Source organism: Uranotaenia lowii, chromosome 3 (assembly GCF_029784155.1).
Source record: "Uranotaenia lowii strain MFRU-FL chromosome 3, ASM2978415v1, whole genome shotgun sequence".
In the NCBI taxonomy this organism is placed as follows: Eukaryota; Metazoa; Arthropoda; class Insecta; order Diptera; family Culicidae; genus Uranotaenia; species Uranotaenia lowii.
Window position 1 is genome coordinate 234,289,153 of NC_073693.1, and position 9,111 is coordinate 234,298,263.

Below are 9,111 nucleotides of genomic sequence, written 5' to 3' on the forward strand. Positions count from 1 at the left end.
ATCGGATGTTTCCAAAATCGAATGTTGCCAAAAACGATCGGGGTCTGTATTGTGGTTGCTTTGTGCGATTTTGGGTCACTTACAGCATTTCAGAGTGAAGCGAAAGGAGAAAATCGACTACTACTCGTATTGCCCTTTTACCCAATACCAATATTGTTGGGGTTTCATACGATTATAAGTCATATACAACATTTTGAAGTTCAGCGGAAACCGCCATCTTGAATTTGGAGGGCGTCAAATAACGAACTTCGACTTTTACTGGTTCATCTCTTTCAAATAATACCTATATTGTAAAAGTTTGAGGCGATTTTCATTCATTTACAGTATTTTCAAGTTGAGTGGTAGCCGCCATCTTGGAATTTTAGATGGCGACGGACTACGAAATTCGACTTCTACTCGTTTATTACTTTACCTAAAACAATATTAAGAAGGTTTCATGATATTTTCAGTTATTTACAACTTTGAATATAAAAGCGGAAGCCGCCATCTTGTATTAATGATGGCGTCAAGCAACAAATTTTGTCCCTCCTATTAGAACCCTTTCACACAATAATTCGGTAATTCGAAGTTTTCATAGATTTTTATAATTTTTTTATTATTTTAACTCAAAATCAACACACAGAACTTATCAAAAATGTGTAAACATGGGAATTCCAATTCAAATATGTGTATCTAATCTGAGCGTGTCCTGTTTCGACATCTTGATCGAGAACTGTCACTAAGTTTTATGGTGGTTTAATAATCAGGCACTGAGTGCCATTATAGAACATGCAAAAGAAAGCTTGGAGCAAACTTCTAAGTTTGTGTTTTATTATAGTTTAAACATAGCATTCCTAACTATTTCTAAATAACTAAAACAGTATGTTTAATAGAAGATTTATGAGCGTTTTTAAAACTATCTGAAAACAGATGGTCGATTCCAGAACATAAGCATTTTGCATGACCATAATAAAACCATAATAAAACGAGCTGCACAAAAAAGCCATAATAAAATCATAATAAAACATTGAAATGCTAGTTAGCTTGATCTGTGTTACTTGGGTTACGAAGCAAAGGCTATTAGAGGAGTGCGTAAAACTCAACGAGCAGTGTCAATGCTCAAGTGGTAGGAGCAATGGGACACATCGAACAACGCAAGATGGACGCATAAGCCTATGCCGCGACTTTTTAGACAGGGTAAATTGGAAGTAAGATGAGGTAAAATTCAACCTGACGCAGTCCCTTTCGGGTCATGAGTGTTTTAAGCAATATCTTCATCGGTTTAAGCTTATCAGCTCGTCTTTTTTCCCGGATGATGCAGAGGAATCGGTAAAACATGCTATCTTTTTCTGTCCTTTTTCTGTCGTTTTAAGGCGTCAACAACTTCAAAATTTGAATGCTGACAGTGATGTGAGTGAAATGTGACACGACGAACAGTTGTGGCGTGCTATGGTCGACGAAATTTTGCAAATCATGCGCGATTTAATACGAATAAGGAAAGATGATGAACGGTGAGAGCGAGATAGTTAACCAAACTTGACAAGCTAAACGAAGGTCTTGGGCCTCGTATGACACCGCAACTCAAAACTAATGCGATCTTAGCCGATAACCCTAATCTGAACTCATACGTGTGGAGGGGTTTAAAAGGCTGTGACGAGATTCTAGCTTGGTGGTTTCTCAATCGGCCGTGCCTTTGTGGTAGGAAATCCTACGGGAGTGGATGCTGTGAAGGGCGCGAGTTACTTTGAAAGCGTTTCTTAATCGGCACAGTCTCGGGGTCTTCTGTACCAGTCTGAAGTTGGCTAGAAAAGAAAAAAAGAAAAAGGGAAAGGAGAAGGAGAAAAAAGGGGAAAAAGAATACAGGAGAAAGAGAATAAAGGAGAAAGACCAGAAATGAGAAAGAGGAAAAAGGAAATGGGTGAGATGTATTAAGCGTATCCACGATGAAATTGCCACACTATGAAATTGCTCTAACTTTTTAACCGTTGGGTATTATTAAATTAAAATTTGGGTGGATTTAGTTCATAGTGCATTGTTTACATCCTGCAAGTTTAAAAGTCCTGTGATCAAAATTCGCGGGAATGGAGTCGAAAGAACAGCTCGTGCGTGATTAAATCTTGCGCATTCATCACGAGAACAAGGATCCCCGCATCGTACCGTCGCTAAAACGTTGGGAATCGCGAATTCCACGGTGTCGCGAGCGGTTTGTGGAACGATAGGCCACCGATCTTAAGCCCAGAAGTAAAGGCAAAAATATTCCGTACAACACCAAAAATCACAACCGCGTATTTGGGGCCTTCAACCGAAACCCGAACGCCTTCGTTCGGGATGTGTCTAAGAAGCTGCACTTAAGCCGAAGTTTTGCCCACAAGGCCAAAACTAAGGCTGGTTTTCGATCGTTCAAGGTAAAAAAGGCCCCTAACGCGATGAGAAGTAGAACAAGTCCGCCAAAACCCGTGCCAGGAAGTTGTATCTCAACATGCTGACGAAAGTTGAATGCTGCATCATGGACGACGAAACATATTTGAAGGCCGACTTCATACAGATCCCCGGCAACCTATTTTTCACGGCCAAGGATGAGTTCAGCGTTCCGGAGCATGTCCGCACTCAGAAGATGTCCAAATTTGCGAATAAATTCCTGGTTTGGCAAGTCATCTGTACAGTTACAGTTCAGCGTTCCGGAGCATGTCCGCACTTAGAAGATGTCCAAATTTGCGAATAAATTCCTGGTTTGGCAAGTCATCTGCACGTGCGGGAAGCGGAGTGCACATTTCGTGACCCAGGACCAGATAAACGGTCAGGTGTACATGAAATAGGCCTCATGCCACTACTCCAAGGACGTGCTGAAGTGGTATGCGGACAATAAGATCAATTTCGTGCCGAATATGTTCAACCCTCCCAACACTCCGGAGCTCAGCCCCATCGAGAAGTACTGGGCGATTATGAAGCAGCACCTTCTCAAACGACCTAAGCTAGCGAAGACATAAGAAAGTATGGGTTTACATGCAAAAATCGGTTGATTCACAGGTTGTGCAGAATCTTATGGCCGGGGTTAGGGCCAATGTGCGGGCATTTGCGTATGAACTGTAAATAAACTAAAAGTAAAATGGTAAAATGAAGTTTAATAGTTATTTTTCAATCCCTTCAAATTTCATGGCAATCAGATGAAAACTCGAATTCTGCGAATCAATTTTGTGTTTGGAAATTTCATCGTGGATATCCTACCCATAACCTACCCCTTGATGTAGTATCATACGGTAAAACTAAGGAGCACATTTGGCATACGAAGCCCAAGGTGGTTTTAGTGGGACGAGCCCACTCACGGTAGCAAAAACCCGGCTGTTATGGTTTGAAGTAAAAAAAAAACAAAATGTCATATATGGATTTGAGGATTCGTTGTTTTAAAATGTTTCAATAAACTTAGAAAATCAAACTGAGCAGAAAGTGACAAATTCATTACATCCTATGGATGCCAAAACCAAAAGTTATTTTTGGGCAAAATTCATACGAACCCAAGAAAAACAGCGGAGTCCAATGTACACTCACACATCTATATTCTGAATCCCACTCAGCAATTTTTTTGTCAGGTCTTCCATCCATTCCTTTTTTTTCCATGCAGGGAAAAGAAATGACTCCTACACGTTCTGTGACACGTTTGCAGCAGCCTAACTAGAAGGGGTAAGGACATTCGAAAGTCCCGAACGAGGAAGTTTCAAAATTGGCTCGGTAGTCCTAGGGATGCTTTTTGCTGTAGCTGCCGTTGCCAAATATGCTGCCCCTGCATGCCGGTGACAAATGACTGTCGGTTTCATATTAGACAAAGTGCTTCGCTCTCGGATGACACAGACGAATTGATTTCCTGGAGAATAATGGGTTACGCATATTCCAATAATGTGAACAATGAATGCGCGTTTTGGGACGTGGGTTTTTTTCCATTGCTGTTGGTTGGTTTGGTATCATTCAATTTCGGGCGTTCACTTCTTCCGAGATGATAAAGCAGCAGCAGCAGCACACGTGTCACGACTTTTGCGCGGGAGATCGCGAGCACATTTGGCGGGGCCAATTGGGATCATTTGCAACCCTTTCGTGTGATTGATTCTGTTCTAAAATAAGAAATAAATGAACGAAAAAAGGTAAAGTTTCTTAGAAAACTTTAGTCCAATCCATTCAGTTGTATTTTACCCTGTTTCAAATCAATTTCTCGGAAATCAAAAAACGCATTTTTGATTTACAAAGTTCCATAAAAGACATTCAAAGATTCAACTGGGATCAAAAAATCCGGCAAGTAAAAATCTGGAAAATGAGTAATGGAACTATAACAACAATTTTATATTGACAAATAAATAAAGTTAAAATTTCAACGCCATGATCTAGATCCCCGATGGACCTTGCTCCTTATAAGTGCGTTGAATAGAGAGGAGTCTTCTTTATTGTTTCAGATTTTTTTTTTATTTAAAATTATATTTACTATGTTCCCTATTCAACGATCTTATCCTGAATAACTTTATAAGAACTGCATAGAAAAGTCATAAGCAACTTGAAAACTAGCTAACTCAAAACTGGGTGAACTTTTTTCTGTGTGCATGCAAGCAAAAGTATGTTTACATGCATAAAAAGTATTGTGCAATCAATTTGTTCAGATTAGCATTTTCATCTTTGCTATGGTTTGTATTGATCTTGAAACTAGAAAGAAAATTCTGCACACTTGGTGCACTGAAAATTGTGTTACCTACAACCAAATCGCAAAACGGTAGGTGCTAAAGTAGTCATTAATATCATACATAACCGATCAGTATCAACGCGTGATCTGGCTTAAAAGTTCAAACCCAGCATTGGGATGATTTATAAAATCAAGGCCAGGAACTCCTTGAAGACGTACAAGAAGCGGAAGCTGCCTATAAAAAATCAGTAGTGGAACAATCTCCAGCAAAAACAAGGGCACGGAAACTTTACGAACGGATTCTGGACAATAGCAACAGGTGCATCTTAATGGACAAAGAAACCTATGTCAAACACGATTCAGGAACGCTTCCCGTGCCACAATTCTACACGAAATCAAGTATTTTCTTCACAAAAAGGTACAATAAAAGCTCAAGTTTACAATGCTGAATGCCTGAAAAAAAGATTGCTACCCCTCTATAAAACGCATTAGTATACCCCTTTCTTCTGGCCAGATTTGGCATCTGCACATTACGCCAAGCCTATACTTCAGTGGCTTTCAGACAATAACATTCAATTCTTCGAGAAAACATCAATCCACCAAATTTTCCAGATCTCCGACCGATTGAACGATACTAGCGATTGTGAAGAGGATCTTCAGGAAGGAGAGGACAGTTTCTCAAAGCATGGAAGAATTCGAGAAAAAATGGAAGGCAGCATCTAAGAAATGTACAACAGCTACTGTGCAGAACCTTATGGAAGGCATTTCATCAAAAATGCGATCATTCTTTAGAACATAATTTAGGACTTTTGTTAACCGTGATATTGTTTCTCTTATCATACTGATCTTCAATAAACTGAATCAGAAAAAATAAAATAATAAACTTACACAGTAAACGAAAATTACCGAGTTCGGTAATTTTTTTACCGATATCCTAACATGTGTAAATCGTTAAACTGTTCGGTAATTTTTTCGGTAAAAAATAAACGAACATCAGTAAATCGATTCTTTATTTACCGATGTTCGTTTATTTTTTACCGAAAAAATTACCAAACAGCTTAACGATTTACACATGTTAGGATTTCAGTAAAAAAAAATTACCGAATTCGGTAATTTTCGTTTACTGTGTATTTCATTTTTATTCACAGAAACATGTTGCTAAAGAGTATTCGATACAGTTCTTAATAGGCAAACCACAACTGCCCATCAATCAATTCATCATCTAAATGAAAGGTCATCATGCAACAGTCCAAAGGTATCAAATTGGAAATGCGGCATCGTTTTGTTGAGGCCCCTTGAATTTTGAGATTAATCTTTAATCACTGTTCGATTTTTCAATCCTCGCCGAATTCGCATGTTCGGCAATATGGTTTATTTTGCTGTTTATTCTGTTTCATAATTGTTCAGTCCACCCAGCGGACTGAAGAACAGGAGAAACAGCGAGAACGGAGAAAATCCAATGCGCGACGCCCGAGTAGCGAGCGCTATAAATACAAGCGGTCGCGCTCCTGTCGGGTGAGTTTTGATCCAACCGTCGCGCGAGCAACATCGTCCCGAGAGAGCCGAGAGCGGCTCAGAAAGAGAACCAGCCAGCAGTGGGCTGCATCAAGGCCACCAGAAGGAAGCAGTAACCAGCGTTGCACGTCGATTAAGAAGTGGAAGAAGTGAAAGTAAAAAGTGTAAATAGTTCAAGAGAAAATAAACAATGAAGCAGCAGTAAAAGTGTTCTCATTTGCTTCGCTCCTGCTCTTGCTCCGATGCCACAATCAATCGGCTCTTTTCAGAGCCAACATTCGAAAGAGTTTGGATATCGGTCAACCAGGCGACCGAGATCCCCCCGAGCCTTGGCCCCCAGGCAGCGTTGTGACAACCTGCCTCCACTGGTGGGACAACCATGCGTGGTTGTCCCTTTGAGGTCCAATCCCACGAGGGGGGGCGGACAATTGTGCCACACCAGTGGTAGTTTTGCCAAGCGCTCACACCAACATACAGTCCACCCTCTCCATATGGTCCTTCGAGCCGGATGTAGAAGCCGGTACCTTCCGACGGAATACCTCCGTCATAAGTTTGAGTGAGAGTGGATCGGAGGCAAGCAGTGACGAGTGGAGCGAAGGGAAGCATAGTACGAGTAGGAAAATGGCAACGAAAAAGGCAGAGAAGAAGAATCCGAGTCAAACGAGTACGAACAAGGTGCTTGAATTTCTGATCTACACCCGTGGATTGGCCCAACGCAATGTGCAGCGAGTGCAAACCATCCTGATGAAGGCAGAAGAGGACAATGATGAGCTAACCCCAGCTCAGCTACGAGTATACCAGCGGAGTGTGGACAGATCCAAAGCAGAATTCATCAGGCTGCAGTGCGAGATTATCGGCCTGTCATCTCCAATCGAACGAGAGCGGCAGGACGAAATTTACTTCACCTTTTTGGTCCTTCATGAGGAAGCGTCGGTGGCAATCGAGAGTTGGTTAGACAAAGCGAGACAACAACCAGCTATGCAGCCACAGTTTGACAGAAGCCAGCAGCCATTGGTTATCATCGAAGAGACGGAAATTTCACCGAGGCATGGTAACGAGAGCGATAATCCCGATCAAGCAAGCCGAGAGCCATCAGCATCGTCAATGTCGACAGCCCAGGTCCAAGAATCAGCGAGTGAGCCAATTAGCAGCGGCGTGTCCCCAAACGCGGCGAATTCCGATGGCCGAATTTCGAGAAACATCTTTTCTGGCGCGGAGTATGTTCAGTCCACCAAGCGGACTGAAGAACCGGAGAAACAGCGAGAAGGGAGAAAATCCGATGCGCGACGCCCGAGTAGCGAGCGCTATAAAAACAAGCGGTCGCGCTCCAGTCGGGTGAGTTTTAATCCAACCGTCGAGCGAGCAACATCATCGTGGGAGAGCCGAGAGCGGCTCAGAAAGAGAGCCAGCCAGCAGTGGGCTGCATTAAGGCCACCGGAAGAAAGCAGCAGCCAGCGTTGCTCGTCGAGTAAGAAGAAGAAAAGAATAAGTGAAAGTAAAAAGTGTAAATAGTTCAAGAGAAAATAAACAATGAAGCAGCAGTAAAAGTGTTCTCATTTGCTTCGCTCCTGCTCTTGCTCCGATGCCACAATCAATCGGCTCTTTTCAGAGCCAACATTCGAAAGAGTTTGGATATCGGTCAACCAGGCGACCGAGATCCCCCCGAGCCTTGGCCCCCAGGCAGCGTTGTGACAACCTGCCTCCACTGGTGGGACAACCATGCGTGGTTGTCCCTTTGAGGTCCAATCCCACGAGGGGGGCGGACAATTGTGCCACACCAGTGGTAGTTTTGCCAAGCGCTCACACCAACATACAGTCCACCCTCTCCAATAATCATTATTGAATCATCCGTTTATTTTTTTTAATCTGATTTCCAAAATCGTTGTCTAACGTCCGTCATAGTCCCGCTGTGCGTGTTCGGCTGAAATACCTTTTTGCCTTTCTTTCAGAAAGGTATAGTTATCGGTCGATTTGGGAGATCATTAATTATGGGTCTTAGATATACCTTTATAGGTACCTATCGAATCAGCTCGACGAGTTCAGACGATGTCAGTGTATTTGTATGTATTGGTGTGATTTTTTATAAACTTTGTCACTACGTTTTTGCGAAACTGGGAAATACAATAAAAATGATTTTTGTCTTAAAAAATTTGATTTTTTTCCCTCTTCAATGTATAAAAGAAAGAAAAAAAAACAAAATAGTTTGAAAAATAAATTTTCATAGTAACTATCATCAAATCATCACACCAAAAAACGTGTCAATTTAGCTGGCTGGCCACAACAAGCAATCACTAAAATCAAGATTATCGTATATATGACGTCAAATTATATGTGACGTCATTGATACGCGCTTGCTATCGAAAAGTATGGACCTGTCGATGTGTGAAAGGGGAACCAGACAGGCTTCACTCCCTCTCAGGTTTGATGTCATGGTGACAGAAACCGTATGGGAGGAAGACGCCAGTTCATATTTTCCCGGCCAATGATTGAAATTTTTTCATTTTAACGGTTCAGTTAACACCGAACCATTTCAAAAATTTCGGAACCGAAGCTCCGAATTATAAATTGTAAAATGGTTTCCACCAAGGGGTACGACCCCGAAATTTGTGAAGTCGTTGGTGAGTACGTGATGCCCACACTGCATGGTACGAAAGCGATAGTAACTTCGCCCAACATTATATTCAGGAACAGATTGCTCTGAGAAGGGGAAAACAACACGGGTACGCGGACGATGTATGCACATCCTCTCATCTTCTCACGTGCCGTTCGTGCTTACGAAGCTTTTTCTTAAGCAGCAACGACAGGAGAGTATTTCGCCCGTGAGAGCAAATTAAATCTAATAAGACAAATGCTACTGAATCCTCTCGAGCTTTAAGCTCTCGAGCTTGTTTTTTTGTTCCCTTTTCTCTTCCTCTCTTCAGATCTAACGTTGCGTTGTTGTTGTTGGGGTTGGTGTC